The 19,088-nt window shown below is 38.1% G+C and overlaps 1 long non-coding RNA gene across 2 annotated transcripts in view; it reads right to left on the reverse strand.

The window, feature by feature from the left end:
- The window catches only part of LOC132538324 (uncharacterized), a 366,520-nt gene that overhangs the window by 238,186 nt on the left and 109,246 nt on the right, over positions 1 to 19,088 (reverse strand). For both annotated transcript variants that reach the window (XR_009549721.1, XR_009549720.1), the window contains exon 2: positions 9,133 to 9,195. This is a non-coding gene — a long non-coding RNA (uncharacterized LOC132538324). The remainder of the gene's footprint in view (positions 1 to 9,132; positions 9,196 to 19,088) is intronic.

Here is a 19,088-nt window from a genome sequence, read left to right on the forward strand (position 1 = left end):
TTACAAGTCTCAGGACATTACTGATGGCTAATTGGTTATGCACATTATGTATGAGGAAACAACTAGTGTTATGCTAAGGTCAAACACTTTGTATCTGAAACCAGACATGAAATTAACAGTAATTTATGAATCACATAGATGCACATTCTCAGGTGAGAAGAGGCCATATATGACCTTATAGTGGCCTCATTAATGAGCAGAAAGACCATGAGCAACAAGATAAGGGAAAGGAAAATCAAGTGTAATATCAAGGAGTAATATCAAGTATATGTGGGGCAAGGGTAGATAGCATAATGGTTATGCAAAGAAACCCTCATGTCAGAGGGTCCAAAATCCTAGGCCTATTCTTCTGTACCACCATAAGCCAGAGATGAGCAGTGCTCTGGTGAAAAAGAGAAAGGAAAAAACATAGAAAGAAAGAAAGAAAGAAAGAGAGAAAAGAAAGAAAGAAAGAGAGAAAAGAAAGAAAGAAAGAAAGAAAAAAAGGAAGAAAGGAAGGAAGGAAGGAAGGAAGGAAGGAAGGAAGGAAGGAAGGATGGATGGAAGTCAAAATGCTAGCATGATGTGGCTGGACTTCCCTGGAGAGACAATCCCACCAATGTGTCCTGGAGCTCCGCTTCTCCAGAGCCCCACCCCACTAGGGAAAGAGAGAGGTAGGCTGGAAGTATGGATCAACCAGTCAACGCTCATGTTCAGAGTGGAAGCAATTACAGAAGCCAGACCTTCCACCTTCTGCATCCCACAATGAACTTGGGTCTCTACTCTCAGAAGGTTAAAGAATAGGAGAGCTCTCAGGGGAGTGGAGGGGATAAGGAGATCAGGTGACGGGAATTGTGTGGAGTTGTACCCCTCTTATCCTATGGTTTTGCCAATGTTTCCTCTATATAAATAAAAAAAAAGAAAAAATAAACACAGAAAAGAAGGAAAGAAGGAAGGAAGGAAGAAAGGAAGGAAGGAAGGAAGGAAGGAAGGAAGGAAGAGTGTGCCTTCCTCTTCCCACAAATGGATAATTGACATCTTTGAATAATTCTGAAGGCTGGTAGGGAGCATAAAAACCTTATGTTCATCTGGGAGCTGAGCACAGGACTCTGCTGTGGGTGGGAGCACGAGCTGCAGCTGATGCAGAATACTGAAGGAGACCACCTTGGACCTCAACAAGACTGGACTAGAACGACTTCAGGAACCAACCACATCCACAGAGTCAGTGAATAAGCTAAGAAGCCTACCTATAGTTTAAAATCCCTCATACTCCCATAGCCTTTGGGGAAGAAAAAGAACAAAAGAGGATTTTAAGGCACTATGCTCCAACTCAGTGATTAAAATACTATTAAAACAACTGTCAATTTCCACAAAAGTTAACCCTTTAATTACCTTACTTAGACACAATTGAATCCAGGCAAGAGTGATCAGTAATTTGAAAAGTACTGAGAGAGGGATCTCATTACATACTATATAAAATGGTTAAACCAACAAGAAGAAATAATGGAGAAATGAACCAGGACATGTCGGGCAGGAAGAAAGACAGGTTTTGAGTAATCCTGTGGAAACACACATGCATAATCCCTTTCCATGTTCAATATGTGGTCAGGCCCTTTCGAAATTTTATCAAGGGGGTCTTTCCATTTGACCTTAATAGCTGGGAGGTTGAATGGTGTTTGCCAGTGAAGAATAATAGGGGGTTGGTTTGAATTTTTTTAAATATAACTAATGCAGTTAAGGCTTTTGCCAGCTGGATATTGGGGGGCTATATTCCCCCTTTTTCTTTAATTGCGCCTTAAGGGTTTGATGGGCCCTCTCGACAATGCCTTGTCCCTGAAAGTTATAGGGAATGCTGTAGTGTGCGTAATGTTCAAGAGGGAACAAAAGTCTTTAAATTGTTTGCTGATAAAAGCAGGGCCATTGTCAATTTTAAGTTTAAGCGGTATGCCCATTACAACAAAACAGGAGAGCATATGGTTTATAAGCTTGTTTGTGCTTTCTCCCATCTGAGCTGTAGCCCACATAAATTTAGAAAAGGTACCAACTGAGACAAAAACATATTTTTGTTTGCCAAAGTTGGGTAAGTGGATGACATCAATTTGCCAAAAAGCACTGGTTTTAAGCCACGAGGGTTAACCCCAAGAATTAGAACAGCAGGTCTCTTGATTAGACCTGCACAGGTGGAGCATGTAGCAAGAAAACTTTCAACTGTGCCAGAGGAATATTAGGAAGTTGAGCTACAAGTCCTGTAAGACTAACATGAGTTAAGGAATGGAAATCAGCAGGATTAGAGATAGAGGCTAGGAGAATTCCTGTGGAGGCAAGGTGGTCAGCCACAGCATTTCCTTCGGACAGGGGAACAGGAAGAGGGATGTGGGAACTGGGGTGTTGAACATACAGTGGTTAAATTAGAGAACAGAGCATAGAAACAATTCGAATTAAGAGAGGAGAAAGTGGGTTGTCATCAATTCTCACATAAGAATGAGCAAGCCAAGGAAGTAAGTTAACAGTATACACACTGTAAGAAAAAAGTTTGAAGGGCTCTGGTACAGTTTTTAAGGCTAGGAAAACAGCATAGAGTTCTTTCTACTGAGGGGAATTATCAGGAAGCTCAGTAAAGAGAGACATGGGACATTGTTTATCTGGATAGTATATAAGGGCAGCAGCTCCCTTCTTGCCACCATCAGTAAAAATTGTAGGAGCAGAGGGGATGGGATCTAGAGAGAAAAGTTTAGGTACCAGTAAAGGCAAAAGAGGTAAATAAGCTGTCCATTTTATTAGAAGGAAATGAATATCTAATTGTTCTGGGAAACCCATTAAGCTTATAGCAAAATGGGAGTGGTGGCATAGAAGACACTCTGTATCTGTGAGAGAAAAAGGAATAACAATTGAATCAGGATCTTTTTCTAAGACCTGTATTGACCTGTCTCTTCCTTGGCAGATCATAGAAGCCAAGGCATCAATTTCAGTAAGAAGACTTGGAGCTCCCCCTACTGGCATATGAAGCCATTTGAGAACACCATAACTCTGGTATATAGCCCCCACCACAGTAGGGGAGAAGTTAAAGATCAAAAGGTTTATGGGAGAGGAGGGGCAGGACCTAATGAGGTGCATGTCCTGGAGAGACTGATTAACCCTTTCTAGTGCTAAGAAAGCTTTGGGGGTTAACGTACAGTTTGAGGAGGGCTGTTTTTCTCCTTTTAACAGATCAAACAGTGGTTGGAGGCAGCTAGTGGGGAGATGAAGATACTGCCTAAGCCAATTTAAATTTCCAAGAAAACTTTGTAAAGAAGCAAGAGTGAGGTTAGAAGGAAAAGTAACACAAGGTTTTAAGGGACAAATCTGCATTAGAGAAATCTCTGAGGCTACTAAAGGTATTGGACGAATTAATTGTACCTTCTTAGGAGCTTCATTAAGGCAGTTTTGCTTTAAGGCAGGGATAAGAAAATCACGTAGGTCAGAGAGATCTGTATGTATCTAATTTTCCCCATATTAAGACATCATCCATATAATGAAAAACCTTAAGGCCCTTATGAATATATGTGAAAAGGGCAGCTTTAAATAAAGAGCTTGCCAAACTCAACAACAAAAAAACAAATAACCCCATCCAAAAGTGGGGAGAGGACATGGACAGAATATTCACCACAGAAGAGATACAAAAGGCTGAGAAACATGAAAAAATCCTCCATGTCTGATTCTCAGAGAAATGCAAATAAAGACAACAATGAGATACCACTTCATTGCTGTAAGAATGTCATACACCAGAAAAGGTAACAGCAACAAATGCTGGAGATATTCTGAGGTCAAAGGAACCCTCCTGCAATGCTGGTGGGAATGTAAATTGGTCCAACCTCTGTGGAGAACAGTCTGGAGAACTCTCAGAAGGCTAGAAATGGACCTACCCTATGACCCTGCAATTCCTCTCCTGAGGATATTTCCTAAGGAACCCACCATACCCATACAAAAAGATATGTGTATATATATGTTCTTGGCAGCACAGTTTGTAATAGCCAAAACCTGGAAGCAACCCAGGTGTCCAACAACAGATGAGTGGCGGAGCAAGTTGTGGTATGTATTCACAATGGAAATACTACTCAGCTATAAAAAATGGTGACTTTACTATTTTCAGCTGATCTTGGATGGACCTTGAAAAATTCATGTTAAGTGAAATAAGTCAGAAACAGAAGGATGAATATGGGATGATCTCACTCTCAGGCAGATGTTGAAAAACAAGATAAGAAAACACAAGCAGAACGTGAACTGGAATTTGTGTATTGCACCAAAGTAAATGACTCTGTGCACACAGAGTTCAAAAAGGATGATCAAGGCCCTAGTGGGGGTTGTATTATTATATGGAAAACTGGCAAATGTTATGCATGTAGAAACTATTGTATATACTGTTGAATGTAAAACATTAATTCCCCAGTAAAGAAAAAAAAAGTAAAAAAAAAATTATGTTGAAAACCAGTTAAATGTAGCTGGTCAGGCCCATAGGAGAACTATCTGGATGAATAGCATTTCCCAGTGGGTTCCAGGTATATTGACAGAAATTAAGTGAATTCATGCTATGTCTTTGCATCCATGTGATTGACAAAGATACAGAGGCAACACTTAATATTGTATATCAGTCTTAGGCTTTATGCTACTTTGTCCATCATGAATACTGACAGAAATATCCACCACCATAGTGACTGTGAACTCTATTGAAGAACACTGAACTGAGGAAAATAATCTCATGAGTAGCTAAAGCTTGAGCTAGAGAGATAGCTCATGAGGGAGTGTGCATTCTTTGCCATGTATGTGACCTAGTTACAAAATGGGTTGTGCTATGGTATCAAATGAAGCTTTGGTGTTTGCTGACTTTCCCTTTCTCTCTTTCTGTCTCTATCTGAAGTTTTTAAAATATTTATTAAGTTAGTTAGTTAGTTAGTATTGACTAGAGACAGAGCTAAACTGAGAGGGAAGGAAGAAACAGAGATGGAGAGAAAAAGACAACTGAAACACTACTTCACCTCTTGGCAGCTCCTCCCCCTCAGGTGAAGACAAACCATTTGAATCTATGTCCTTGTGCATGGTAATATGTGTGGTCAGCTGGGTGTATCACTACCTAATCCCTCCATAGGAATTCTTTAAAGGGTTCTGAAGTGGTGAAATGATCATGCCCTGACTCCAGAAAAAAAGAAAAAGAAATTGGTCAGGAGATAGCACAGCAGGTTAAGAGCACATGGCGTGAAGCGCAAGGACCAGCATAAGGATCATGGTTCGGAGCCCAGACTCCCCACCTGCAGGGGGGGTCGTTTCACGAGCAGTGAAGCAGGTCTGCAGGTATCTGTCTTTCTCTCCTCCTCTCTGTCTTCCCCTCCTCTCTCCATATGTCTCTGTCCTACCCAACAACAATGACAGCAATAACAACAATAATAATAGCCACAACAATGATAAAATATCAAGGGCAACAAAAGGGGGTAAAATGGCTTCCAAGTGCAATAACCCTGGACAAAAATAAATAAATAAACAAATGAAATAGCGGCCTGAGGAAGATAATATCTTCATGATATTGATGGGCAAAGATGCGTGATTTTTACTTTTCAGAGAAAGATGAATTTATCTTCAAACTGGTTCTTTATGAATATTCATAAAGAAGGTCTCCCAGAACTAAAGTTGCCAGCACCTTTTCTCAGTAGATGTGTGAAAGAAGAAAAACCAAACTCACTTCCTTTCCACAATCTTAGTTGTTTTTACTTCTGGCCTGGGCAAATGTTTAATCTCTTAATTACTGGAGTCAACTGTGCTGTAAATCATCCACGAGGCTGGTGTTGTACACAGAAATCTCTGAGAGAACAATGTTGCTTACAATTTGCACCACTGTTTTCCTATCCATCCTTATAGCTGTCACATTTGTATACACTACATTCACTGTCCCTATATACAAGTCCATTTTTCTAGCTGTCTGAAGCCAAGAGCAACAACAAAAAGTGCTTAGACAAGTCGCAGTTATCACTAAACTGATTTTCTTCACTAAATCTCTTAATCATTGTAAGTTCTATTGTTTTCAACTGTTCTTTCATTCTCTTACCAGGAGAAATTACAAACTCACATTACAATGATGTGTTTACATGCAGAGCATGGAAGTGTACTTCAGGCTATGGTGAAATGATTAACTTATTTCTTATAATTCATGTACAGGCATTAAATCAATAAGTTTTCAGGAAGACTGATTTTTTGTTCTAAAAATCATTTTCTAGAAATCACAACAACCAAAGATGAATTTTCCTCTCAAAAACCTGATGAATTCCCATGATTTTCAAAGTTTTACATTTAATTTAGTTAGCAGTTGACAAAGATTCTACAGAAATGAATAAAGCACATATGTTTAATTATAGTGTATTAATATATAATATGTATCTCTAAATAGTATCAAAAAGATACTTAGATAAGTGGAAAGTATGAATCAAATTAATTACAAGAAGAAAAAGAAATCAAAATTATGTCAAATTCAACTCTACAAATTGAAAATATACTATCTCTAAAACTGAGGTAGGTATTAGAGCTGTTGCAATGAAAATGGAGTTTTAAAATAATTATCAACAAAAAGAAGGATAAAATGGCAGCCTTATGGTCAAATATAATGAGGAAGGGCATGCTCAGGGGAATTTTTAATGTAAAAATTATAAGAGGTTGGTCAGTTGGTCAACCTTCCATAAAAGGTTGCTATTCTTTATTTATTATAAGATATAGATATTTCTATCTTTATAAATTTCAAACATAATTTAGTGACCACAGATTCCATTCGTGGTATATTATAATTTACTTTAAATATACTGATAAGTGTTTCCAGTATTTTTTATTCCCTTAGTAATATGTCTAATATATATGTACATGATATGATATTTTAATTTGTACTAAATATTAGTTATTTGAATTTTAATTATTTATTAAATATTATGAACTATTTAAGGGAATTTACTACTTATAATTCAGTGCCCCTTATGAAAATTAAACCACAGAATAGTGCTATAGAAGTTTATTATATTAGTATAATATAAAACCCACTACAATAAGTGTCTATCTTAAATTCAATCCAGCTTGAAATAATAGAGGTATTATTATTGTGTATATTTTATATGTGTGAAATGATTTTAAATTTTATTTATTTTATTTCATTTATGAAGTGTATGTATATGAAGTATTTAATTTGCTTTAGAAAATTTTATTGAGAATTTTCACCAAAAATTGTAAAATATTTTCCATATTCTTATTTTCTAGTTTTATCCATGCTTCTTGTCTAGTTTTTAATTAGTGATTTAATATTGATTTACAAAATTATGGGATAAGAAGGTTATAATTCCATACCATTCCCACCACCAGAGTTCTGTCCCTATTCCTTACATTGGAAACTGCAATAGTTTTGCCAAGGTCACAGATATGGGTTGACTATTATTTCTATGACTATCTGTACATATATTTTCCCCCTTTCTCCCCCTATGGTCCTGCCTTCTCTTCTTTTCTTTTTTTTTAAATTTTATTTATTTATTTATTTTCCCTTTTGTTGCCCTTGTTGTCTTTTTATTGGTATTGTAGTTATTATTGTAGTTGTTATTGATGTTGTTGTTGGATAGGACAGAGAAAAATGGAGAGAGGAGGGGAAGACAGAGAGGGGGAGAAGAAGATAGACACCTGCAGACCTGCTTCACCGCCTATGAAGTGACTCCCCTGCAGGTGGGGAGCCAGGGCTCCAATTGGGGTCCTTAAGCTGGTTCTTGCACTTTGTGCCACATGTGCTTAACCCGCTGTGTTATCACCTGACTCCCCTTTTCTTCCTTTCTAAGTCACACCTACACCTATAACTACTTCTGAATGTCCTTCTTTTTTTCCTCTTCCTTCTCTGGGTCCTGATGGAACTGGAATTCAGAGCTTTCTACTCATCTTCTCCTAACATTTCTCCCCCTTTGGGAGTATGGACCAAAATTCTGTATGGAGAGCAGAAGTTGGAAGTTCTGGCTTCTGTATTTGCTTCTCTGCTGGACATGGGCATTGGCAGGTTTCTCCATATGGCATTCTCTAGTATTTCCATTAGTCTAGCTGGCATGTCCAGAGAAATATTACAGTGAGAGAGGTTCCTACCCAGCAATTTTCTTTCTCTTCTTTCAAAAATGTCAAAGTAGAGGCCAGGAGGTGGTGCACCTGGTTGAAGGCACATGTTACAATGCACAAAGATGTAGATTCAAGCCCCCCAGTCCCCACCTGAAGGGGGAAAGCATCACAAGTGGTGAAGCAGTGCTGCAAGTGTCTCTCTCTCCCTTTATTTTTTTTTTAAATTTTATTAGTGATTTAATAATGATCAGCAAGGTTGTGGGAAAAGAGGGGTACAATTCCATACAATGACCACCACCAGGACTCTGTGTCCTGTGCCTTCCACTGGAAGCTTCTCCAATGGTGTCTAAAGTCAATTATATCACCAACAGCTATGTGTTGTTAACTATTATCAGTGATATATTGGTAAATGTTTTTTAAAAAAAGTTGTCAGCTTCCAGGGTGCACTGTGAACTATTTGAAACCACCAAAATAATATTCTTAAAAATCAAAATTGATAGGAGGTATGCAGAATCAGTTGTGGATTTCTGCTAATGCACTTCCACATACTGTGGTTCTACGTCAGGGCTTTGTTTTCCTTTCAATTAAAATACCTGTTTCTATCATCCAGTTCTTTCCTAGTATACTTTTATTTCTGCAAAGACACTTAGTCTGACTTTTCTTTTCCAAACTTGTCTCCTATGGCCATTTTTTTTTTTTTTTTGGTAAAGGTTTTACAACTATAATTAGGAAAACCTTTGCTGGCATTACATTTTGTAATTAAGTTAATGTTGAGGAAACAACACATTTACAATTGTCAAACATACTCATCAAGAAGAAAAAAAATGCAGTCAATGAAGTGGTACAGCAGTAGAGCACAGGACTTATAAGAATGAGATACTGAGCTTGACACTATAAGTAAAGATGATTGTTGTAAATGACTCCAATTAAAATTACTTGTCAAGGCAAAAAAAAAAAAAAGGAGTTGAAGCAAGGCATTTATTTTTTGCAAAAGGGCATGCCACCAATATTGGCCATCAGGCAGCAGCGTGCCCCCCCTCAGCCTTTTCCTATCTTTTTTACCTGAGGCAGAATTGTCTCCTCCACCCCTGGGCTGGGCTTCAACGCTCACAATCTCCCAGTTGCCTAGATAAAGAAAGGAGGAAGAGAGTTAGAGGGTCTGTGCTGGAGGATTAGCAAGCACTGCAAGGAGCTGACTTAATGGATACAAAACTACTGGCCACAGGTGGTCATAGATACCAATTTATAAAAAGAATGTTTGTACTAAACAGTTTTTCTATTCATATTCTTTTTAAGAGAAAACATAACTATCTCTCACAGTGATGCTTTGATTCTCTTTCTGGTTAACAAATAAATGATTAAGTGTTAAAAAATAAGCTTTTTCAAGTCTTAGTTTATATTTTGTCTAACTTTTATTGTTCTTATTTTTTTCTCATTCATTCAAATTCTCCTCTTAAAGGCATACAGATTGGAAGAGAAGAAGTCAAACTCTCCTTATTTGCAGATGACATGATAGTATACATGGAAAAACCCAAGGAATCCAGAAGAAGCTTTTGGAAATCATCAGGCAATACAGTAATGTGTCAGGCTATAAAATTAACATTAAAAGTCAGTGGCATTCCTCTATGCAAACACTAAGTAAAAAGAAATTGAAATCCAGAAATCAGTTCCTTTTTCTATAGCAACAAAAACAATAAAATATCTAGGAGTAAACCTAACCAAAAGAAGTGAAAGACTTGTATACTGAAAATTATGAGTCACTACTCAAAGAAATTGAAAGAGACACAAAGAAGTGGAAAGATATTCCATGTTCATGGGTTGGAAGAATTAACATCATCAAAATGAATATATTACCCATAGCCATCTACAAATTTAATGCTATCCCCATCAAGATCCCAAGCACGTTTTTTAGGAGAATAGAAAAAAATGCTACAAATGTTTATCTGGAACCAGAAAAGACCTAGAATTGCCAAAACAATCTTGAGGAAAAAGAACAGAACCGGAGGCATCGCACTCCCAGATCTCAAACTGTATTATAGGGCCATTATCAAAACTGCTTGGTACTGGAACATGAACAGACACACTGACCAGTGGAATAGAATTGAGAGCCCAGAAATGAGGCCCCACACGTATGGACATCTAATCTTTGACAAAGGGGCCCAGACTATTACATGGGGAAAGCAGAGTCTCTTCAACAAATGGTGTTGGAAACAATGGGTTGAAACATGCGGAAGAATGAAACGGAATCACTGAATTTCACCAAATACAAAAGTAAATTCCAAGTGGATCAAGGACTTGGATGTTAGACCAGAAACTATCAGATACTTAGAGGAAAATATTGGCAGAACTTTTTTCCGCATAAATTTTAAAGACATTTTCAATGAAACGAATCCAATTACAAGGAAGACTAAGGCAAGTATAAACCTATGGGACTACATCAAATTAAAAAGCTTCTTCACAGCAAAAGAAACCACCACCCAAACTAAGAGACCCCTCACAGAATGGGAGAAGATCTTTACATGCCATACATCAGATAAGAGTTTAATAATCAACATATATAAAGAGCTTGCCAGACTCAACAACAAGACAACAAATAACCCCATCCAAAAATGGGGGGAGAACTTGGACAGAATATTCACCACAGAAGAGATCCAAAAGGCCGAGAAACACATGAAAAAATGCTCCAAGTCTCTGATTGTCAGAGAAATGCAAATAAAGACAACAATATCACTTCACTCCTGTGAGAATGTCATACATCAGAAAAGGTAACAGCAACAAATGCTGGAAAAGGGTGTGGGGTCAAAGGAACCCTCCTGCACTGCTGGTGGGAATGTCAATTGGTCCAACCTCTGTGGAGAACAGTCTGGAGAACTCTCAGAAGGCTAGAAATGGACCTACCCTATGACCCTGCAATTCCCCTGCTGGGGATATATCCTATGGAAACCAACACATCCATCCAAAAAGATCTGTGTACACATATGTTGTTGGCAGCACAATTTGTAATAGCCAAAACCTGGAAGCAACCCAGGTGTCCAACAACAGATGAGTGGCTGAGCAAGTTGTGTTTTATATACACAATGGAATACTACTCAGCTGTAAAAAATGGTGACTTCACCGTTTTCAGCCGATCTTGGATGGACCTTGAAAAAATCATGTTGAGTGAAATAAGTCAGAAACAGAAGGATGAATATGGGATGATCTCACTCTCAGGCCGAAGTTGAAAAACAAGATTAGAAAAGAAAACACAAGTCGAACCTGAAATGGAATTGGAGAATTCCACCAAAGTAAAAGACTCTGGGGTGGGTGGCTGGGGAGAATACAGGTCCATGAAAGATGATGAATGACATAGTGGGGGTTTTATTGTTAAATGGGAATCTGGGGAATGTTATGCATGTACAAACTATTGTATTTACTGTTGAATGTAAAACATTAATTCCCCAAATAAAGAAATAAATTATGTAAAAAAAATTCCCCTCTTAATGTACATTTGTAAATTTATGTTTTTCTCATTTATTTTATTTATATTTTTATGGATGAATAGTTGTCTTTTTATCATTGCAACTGTCATTTCGTTTTTGCTAAATTGTTAGTTTGTTTTTACTTTGACATAGTACTTCATTTCTGCTTTACTGAACACAAACTGATTCTACAGTGGGTTTGGTTAATTCCTTAGAGGATGGTGAAGCGGTTAAGAATCTCAGCTCTATGACCACAGGACTAGACCTGAACTCTGGTTTTATAATGAACCAGTTATACAGTTTGGACCCATAATTATTACCTTGCTCTATCAATTTTCTTAATTCTAATTTGATAAATATTCAGGTGTGTATAAAAAATTATTATGAGAGGGTTACATCAGTTGCTTAAATAAAATAGCACAAGGCATAGTGTTTATTACAAAATTTCAGCATCTGTTCATGTTATCATCTGGACTTCATCATTCCAAGCTAAAGTTTTAGACAGAGAAAATGTTGGATTAAAGGATTCACGCTAAGAATGGACTTGGATACCTGAAAAAAAGGCAGGATATGAAACTTTTATTTGATTCTACAGAATCAGGTGCCAACCCAGCCTGAATGTATTATGCATGCAATTACAACAAACATTTACACTCAAATGCAAATTTCTTCCTCAGGTTTTCCTGTTACTTGGGTATTACGGAGTCAGCATTTTGCAACAACTTTTAGCTTAGGGACCCACGCCTGAGCAATTTGCACATAGATTTCTTCCTTTCTTACTTATCCGAAACCCTCTGTAAATCTTCTTGTAGAGGTTAAATAACTTGAGGGAGAGGGAGCTGTACTGGAGGGAAGAGAGCTGAGATAGTTCCCCAAATGGTTAAAATTTTGTCACACATAAACCGAACAAAGAATTGAGAAGAAAGCATGATTTTAGGAATTTTAGATTTTTTTAAATTTTTTATTTAAGAAAAGATTAATGAACAAAACATAAGGTAGGAGGGGTACAACTCCACACATTTCCCACCACCCAATCTCCATAACCCACCCCCTCCCATGATAGCTTTCCCATTCTCTATCCCTCTGGGAGCATGGACCCAGGGTCATTGAGGGTTGCAGAAGGTAGAAGGTCTGGCTTCTGTAATTGCTTCCCCGCTGAACATGGGCGTTGACTGGTCGGTCCATACTCCCAGTCTGCCTCTCTCTTTCCCTAGTAAGGTGTGTCTCTGGGGAAGCTGAGCTCCAGGACACATTGGTGGGGTCTTCAATCCAGGGAAGACTGGCCAGCATCCTGGTGGCATCTGGAACCTGGTGATTGAAAAGAGAGTTAACATATGAAGCCAAACAATTTGTTGAGCAATCATGGATCCCAAGCTTGGAATAGTGGAGAGGAAGTGTTAGGGAGGTACTCACTGCAAACTCTAGTGTACTTCTGCTTTCAGGCATATATTTTGCAGTAGTTTACGGATACGTGTGAACATAAGCTCTCTCTCACAGAAACTGGTGTATATCTAGGTTATGGGACTTTGTTAGAAAGTCAACTACCTGAGATGAAATTAGAGTGTACTATAAAAGGAAAGGTCTCACCCGAGTAATGAAGCTGAAGGGTTGTCATTCCACACGTGAAGTCTCTGGACACAGTCTGAGGTGAACCATGTTGAGGTGGCAATCGTTGTGTTGGTTAGGTTGTGGTCGGCGGATGCAATATTATTTGGTTTGGATTGGGAGATGCATACGGGAAAGTGGCCCTATCCAAGGGTTCCAGGACTGGGGGAAGTAGGGCTCTATACTGGAGATGTGAGGTTCCTGCTGTCTTAGGGTTCAAAAAGACAATCGATAGTTAATGTTATCATCACATTATTTGGTAATTGGGTTAACTTTGAAAAGTCCTTTTGTTAGGGTTTGCTGTACAGTACCCAGTATCTTGTATATAGCTGTGCTATTGGATGCTTCTGATCTACTTGGTCTAGGCTTTTGAGAAAGTCCGCATATCAAATACACAGCCTATATATTAAAAAGTTTCAGTTTGTGTTTTGAGAAACTTTGAGACATACAATTGATTTTCCCCCTCTCATATTAATTAACTACTGATTTATATGTCTACATTTTGCTAGGAGTGTACATAAACACCATTCCCACCATGAAAAGACTGTGACCCATCCCTCCCACCCACTCCCACCCCCCACTGGCCCAGGAAGCTGCATGTCTACCCCTCACCACAGGGTTTTTACTTTGGTGTCCTACTTACAATTTGATCAGGTCCTGCTTTTAGTTTCCCTTTCAGATCTTCTTAGTCAACTTCTGTTGATGAGTGGGATCATCCCATACTCATCTTTATCTTTCTGACTTACTTCACTTAACATAATTCCTTCTAGCTCTGTCCAAGATGGGTCAGCGAAGTTGGACACCTGGGTTGCTTCCAGGTTTTAGCTATTATGAATTGTGCTGCTATGAACATAGGAGTACACACCTCTTTTTGGTTGGGTATTATCGAGTCCTTGGGGTATAACCCCAGGAGAGAAATTACTGGATCATATGAAAGGTCCATGTCAAGCCTTCTGAGAGTTTTCCAGACTGTTCTCCACAGAGGCTGTACCAATTTACATTCCCACCAGCAATGTAAAAGGGTTCCTCTGTCCCCACATCCTCTCCAGCATTTGTTGCTGCTGTCCTTTTTGATGTATGCCATTCTGACAGGAGTGAGGTGGTATCTTAGTGTTGTCTTAATTTGCATTTCTCTGTCAATCAGTGACCTAGAGCAGTTTTTCATATGTTTGTTAGTCTTTTGGATCTCCTCTGAGGTGAATGTTTTATTCATATCCTGTGCCCATTTTTGGATGGGGTCATTTGCTTTTTTGGTGCTAAGTTTGCTGAGCTCTTTATATATTTTGGTGATTAGTTTCTTGTCTGATGTCTGGCATGTGAAGATCTTCTCCCATTCTGTGAGGGGTCTCTCTGTTTGTTTAAAAGTTTCTTTGGATGTTCAGAAGCTTTTCAATTTGATGTAGTCCCATTGGTTTGTTTCTGCTTTAGTCTTCCTTGCAATTGGGTTTGATTCATCAAAGATGTCCTTGAGGTGTAGGTGGGAAAGTGTTTTAACAATGTTTTCCTCTAAGTATTTGATTGTTTCTGGTCTGACATCTAGGTCTTTGATCCATTTGGAGTTGATTTTTGTTTCTGGTGAGATAAAGTGGTTCAATTTCATTCTTCTGCATGTTTCAACCCAGTTTTCCCAGCACCATTTATTGAAGAGAGCCTCCTTTTTCCATTTAATCCTTTAGGTCCCCTTATCAAAGATTAGATTCCCATAGGTGTTGGGATTTACTTCTGGGCTTTCAATTCTGTTCCACGGGTCTGTGTGCCTATTTTTGTTCCAGTACCATGCTGTTTTCCTTAAGATGGTTTTGGCAATTCTAGGTGTTTTCAGGTTCCAGATAAATGATTGTAGTGTTTGTTCTATTCTTTTAAAGAAGCTTGGTGGAACTTTGATGGGTATTGCATTAAATTTCTATATGGCTCTGGGGAGAATATTCATTTTGATGATATTTATTCTTCCAATCTATGAGCATGGGATATCTTTCCATTTCTTGGTATCAGTTTCTATTTCCTTGAGTAGCGACTCATAGTTTTCAGCATACAAGTCTTTCACTTCTTTGGTCAACTTTATTCCTAGGTATTTGATTGATTTTGCTGCAACAGTAAATGGGAGTGATTTCTGCATGTCTTCTTCTTCAGATTTAGTGTTTGCATAAAGAAATGCCACTGATTTTTGTGCATTGATTTTGTAGCCTGATACCTTGCTATATTGCTTAATAACTTCCAGTAATTTTCTACTGGATTCTTTAGGTCTTTCTATGTATACTATCATATCACCTGCAAATAGTGAGAGCCTGACTTCTTCCCTTCCAATCTGTATTCCTTTGATTTCTTTCTCTTGCCTGATTGCTATAGCAAGAACTTCCAATACTATGTTGAAGAGTAAAGGTGACAGTGGACAGCCCTGTCTAGTCCCCGATCTGAGAGGGGATGCTTTCAGCTTCTGTCAATAGAGTATGATGTTGGCTGTAGGTTTGTTATATATATAGACTCCACTATCTTGAAGAATTTCCCATCTATTCCCATTTTTGTAGAGTTTTGAGCATGAACAGGTGTTGGATTTTGTCAAAGGTTTTCTCTGCTGCATCTAATTAGATAATCATGGGGTTTTTGGCTTTGCTTTTATTGATGTGGTGAATGACATTGATTGACTTATGGATGTTGAACCAGCCTTGCATTCCTGGGATGAATCCCACTTGGTCATGATGAACAATCTTTTTGATGTGTTGCTGTATCCGGTTGGCCAAGATCTTGTTTAATATTTTGGCATCTATGTTTATCAGAGATATTGGTCTGTAGTTTTCCTTTTTTGTTCTGTCCCTATCAGTTTTTGGTATCAGGGTGATGTTGGCTTCATAAAAGGTGGAAGGGAGTATTCCTGTTTCTTCAATCTTATGGAATAGCTTAAGAAGTATGGGTATTAACTGTTTCCTGAAAGTTTTGTAGAATTCGTTTGTGAAGCCGTCTGGTCCAGGACTTTTGTTGTTAGGGAGATTCTTAATAACGGTTTCAATTTCTTTGTCTGTGATTGGTGCATATAGATTTTGTAGTTCTTCTTGGTTCAGTTTTGGAAGTGCATAGGTTTCTAGGAATTGTTCCATTTATTCCAGATTCTCTAGCTTGGTGGCATATAGTTCTTTATAGAAGTTTCGCAGGATTCTCTGGATTTCTGTGGTGTCAGTTGTGATATCTCCTGCATCGTTTACAATTCTATTAATTTGAGTCTTCTCTCTTTTTTGTTTGGTGAGTCTGGCTAGGGGTTTGTCAATTTTGTTTAATCTTTCAAAGAACCAACCTTTGGCTTCATTGATCTTTTGTATGGTTCTTTTATTTTCGATGTTGTTTATTTCTGCTCAAACTTTAGTGATTTCTGTCCTTCTGGTTGCTTTAGGGTTCCTTTGTTCCTCTTCCTCTAAGTGCTTGAGGTGTGCAGTAAGGTCGTTCATTTGACTTCTTCTTGGTGTTTAATATGTGATTGTATGGCTATAAGTTTCCCTCTCAGTACTGCTGTAGCTGTGTCCCAAATATTTTGATAGGTTGTGTCTTCATTTTCATTAGTTTCCAGGAACATTTGAATTTCCTGCTTGAGTGAGTCTCTGACACAATGGTTCTTAAGGAGCATGTTGTTTATTTTCCAAATTCTGTGTCTTTTAATAATTTTCCATTTGTTGTTAAATGTTAGTTTTACTCCACTGTGGTCTGAGTATAAACTTGGGATGATTTCAATGCTCTTGAATTTATTGATGCTGTCTTTTTGGCCTAACATGTGGTCTATCCTTGAGTATGTGTTATGTGGATTTGAAAAGAAGGTGTATTCCAGTTTTTTGGGGTGGAGGTGTCTGAAAATGTCCAAGAGGTCTAGTCTGTCGATCTCTTCATTCAATTCTCTTGTATCTGTATTGGTTCTCTGCTTTGTTGATCTGCCTAAGTGTGAGAGTGGGGTATTGAAGTCTCCCACTATTATTGTATTACTATTGATGAATTTTTGAAATTCTTTCAGTAGATGCTTAATGTATTTAGATGGTCCCTCGTTGGGTGCATAGATGATAATAATTGTTAAGTCTTCTTGGCTGATGGATCCTCTAATCATTATGTAATGTCCTTGCCTATCTTTTATTACTTTATTTAATTTAAAATCTATCGTGTCTGAGTTGAGAATGGCTGTTCCTGCCCTTTTTTGTGATCTGTTAGCCTGTATGATAGTTTTCTTTCCTTTCACTTAAGTCTGTGTTTATCTTGTTGTGACAGATGGGATTCTTGCAAGCAGCATATGGTTGGGTTATGTTTTTTGATCCATCCCCCCACCCTGTGCCTTTTGATGGGTGAGTTTAAGCCACTGACATTTATTGATATTATGGATTTAATGTATTGTAGTGCCATTGTTCAATAAAATTTTATTTGCTCTGATATATTGCAAGTATTATAGTGATGTTCTTGTTTATAAGAGGTCTTTTAGTACCTCTTTCAGGGCCAGCTTGGTGATGGTTGCCTCCTTTAACTGTTGTTTATCTAAGAAGGTTTTGATCCCTCCATCTAGAGTTTGAATGAAACTCTAGTAGGATATATTATCCTTGGTGGAAACCCTTTTTCATTCAGGGCTTGATAGATATCTTGCCACTCCCTTCTGGCTTTTAGAGTTTAGTGGAGAAGTCTGCAGATAATCTTATGGGTTTTCCCTTGTATGTGACTTTTTGTTTCTCTCTTGCAGCCTTTAGGATCCTTTCTTTATCCTTACTTCTTCTCATTGTGACTATGATGTGTCTTGGTGTCTTCAGGTCTGGGTTGATTCTGTTTGGTACTCTCTGGGCCTCTTGAATCTTTATATCCTTTCTGTTGTTCAGGTCTGGGAAGTTTTCTTCTATTATTTCCTCTAGAATGTTTGCTTCCCCTTCCTCTCTTTCTTCCTCTGGCAGGCCAATTATATGAATATTACTTCTTTTGAGATCATCCCATATGTCTCTGTTGTTGTTTTCAGTGTCTCTCAATCTCTTTTTAAGCTCTTTCATCTCTTTGTTTTCTCTACCTCATCCTCTGTCTGACTAATTCTTTTTTCTGCTTCTGTTAGTCTGCTTTCCCTTGCCTCAGCTTCTTTCTTCATTACAGCTATTTCAGCTTTCAGTTCTCTAATTGCCTCCAGATAATCAGTATTTTCCTTGGGGGTCTCAACTGTTGTTTCCCTAATACTGCCATTCCTTTCCTCCAATGTTGTTTTCATTTCTGTGATTAATAAGTTTATTATTGCTTGCATACTTTTCTTATCTATGGTTACTTCTGGCTGATTTGTAGTTTCTTCTGGGCTCTTGTCTTCATTCATTGGAGTAGCAGTTTTATTTGTTTTTGATCTACCCATTTTTTTTATTTTTCTTTTTTTTATGCTCTGTTGTTCCTCAGTTGTGTCTTGAGTACAAGTAACACTGTACTAAATACCTTTATGACAATTGCACTCACCAACCTCCGGAATTACAGTAGCAACTGAAGTAAGTATTGAAGTAGTTTAATAGTTACCGGTTTGCCAAACAATTTCTCCAGTCCGTGAAAAAATAGTAACCAAATCCTAGTGAAGAAAGAGAAAAGAAAGGGAGGATAGCAAGAATAGACAGTTATGCAAATCTACTATCCACTGTATATTCTAGGGTAACAGGAGGGGAAAGGGAAGAAGAGCAGAGAGATACACACATAGAGAGTCCACTCTGAGTCAGATTTCTTCCCCAAAATAATTCACAAATTCAGAAAGGCAAAGAAGAAGGAAGAAGTGTATGACAAGATTTAAAAAAAAAAGAGAGAGAGAGAGACAAGATAGAGAAAAGGGAGAAGATAAGAAAAAGAGTTGTAATTAAAGAGCAGTGCAAGGACCTTCCCAAATGTGTATCAGTGAATTCAAAAAAGCACCCTGTTTGGTGGTGTGGGGTATCCTGCTAGGAGCTGGTCCCCAGGGACTGATTATGGGGGGGGGGAGATATGCTT

Source organism: Erinaceus europaeus, chromosome 4 (assembly GCF_950295315.1).
Source record: "Erinaceus europaeus chromosome 4, mEriEur2.1, whole genome shotgun sequence".
Classification (NCBI taxonomy): Eukaryota; Metazoa; Chordata; class Mammalia; order Eulipotyphla; family Erinaceidae; genus Erinaceus; species Erinaceus europaeus.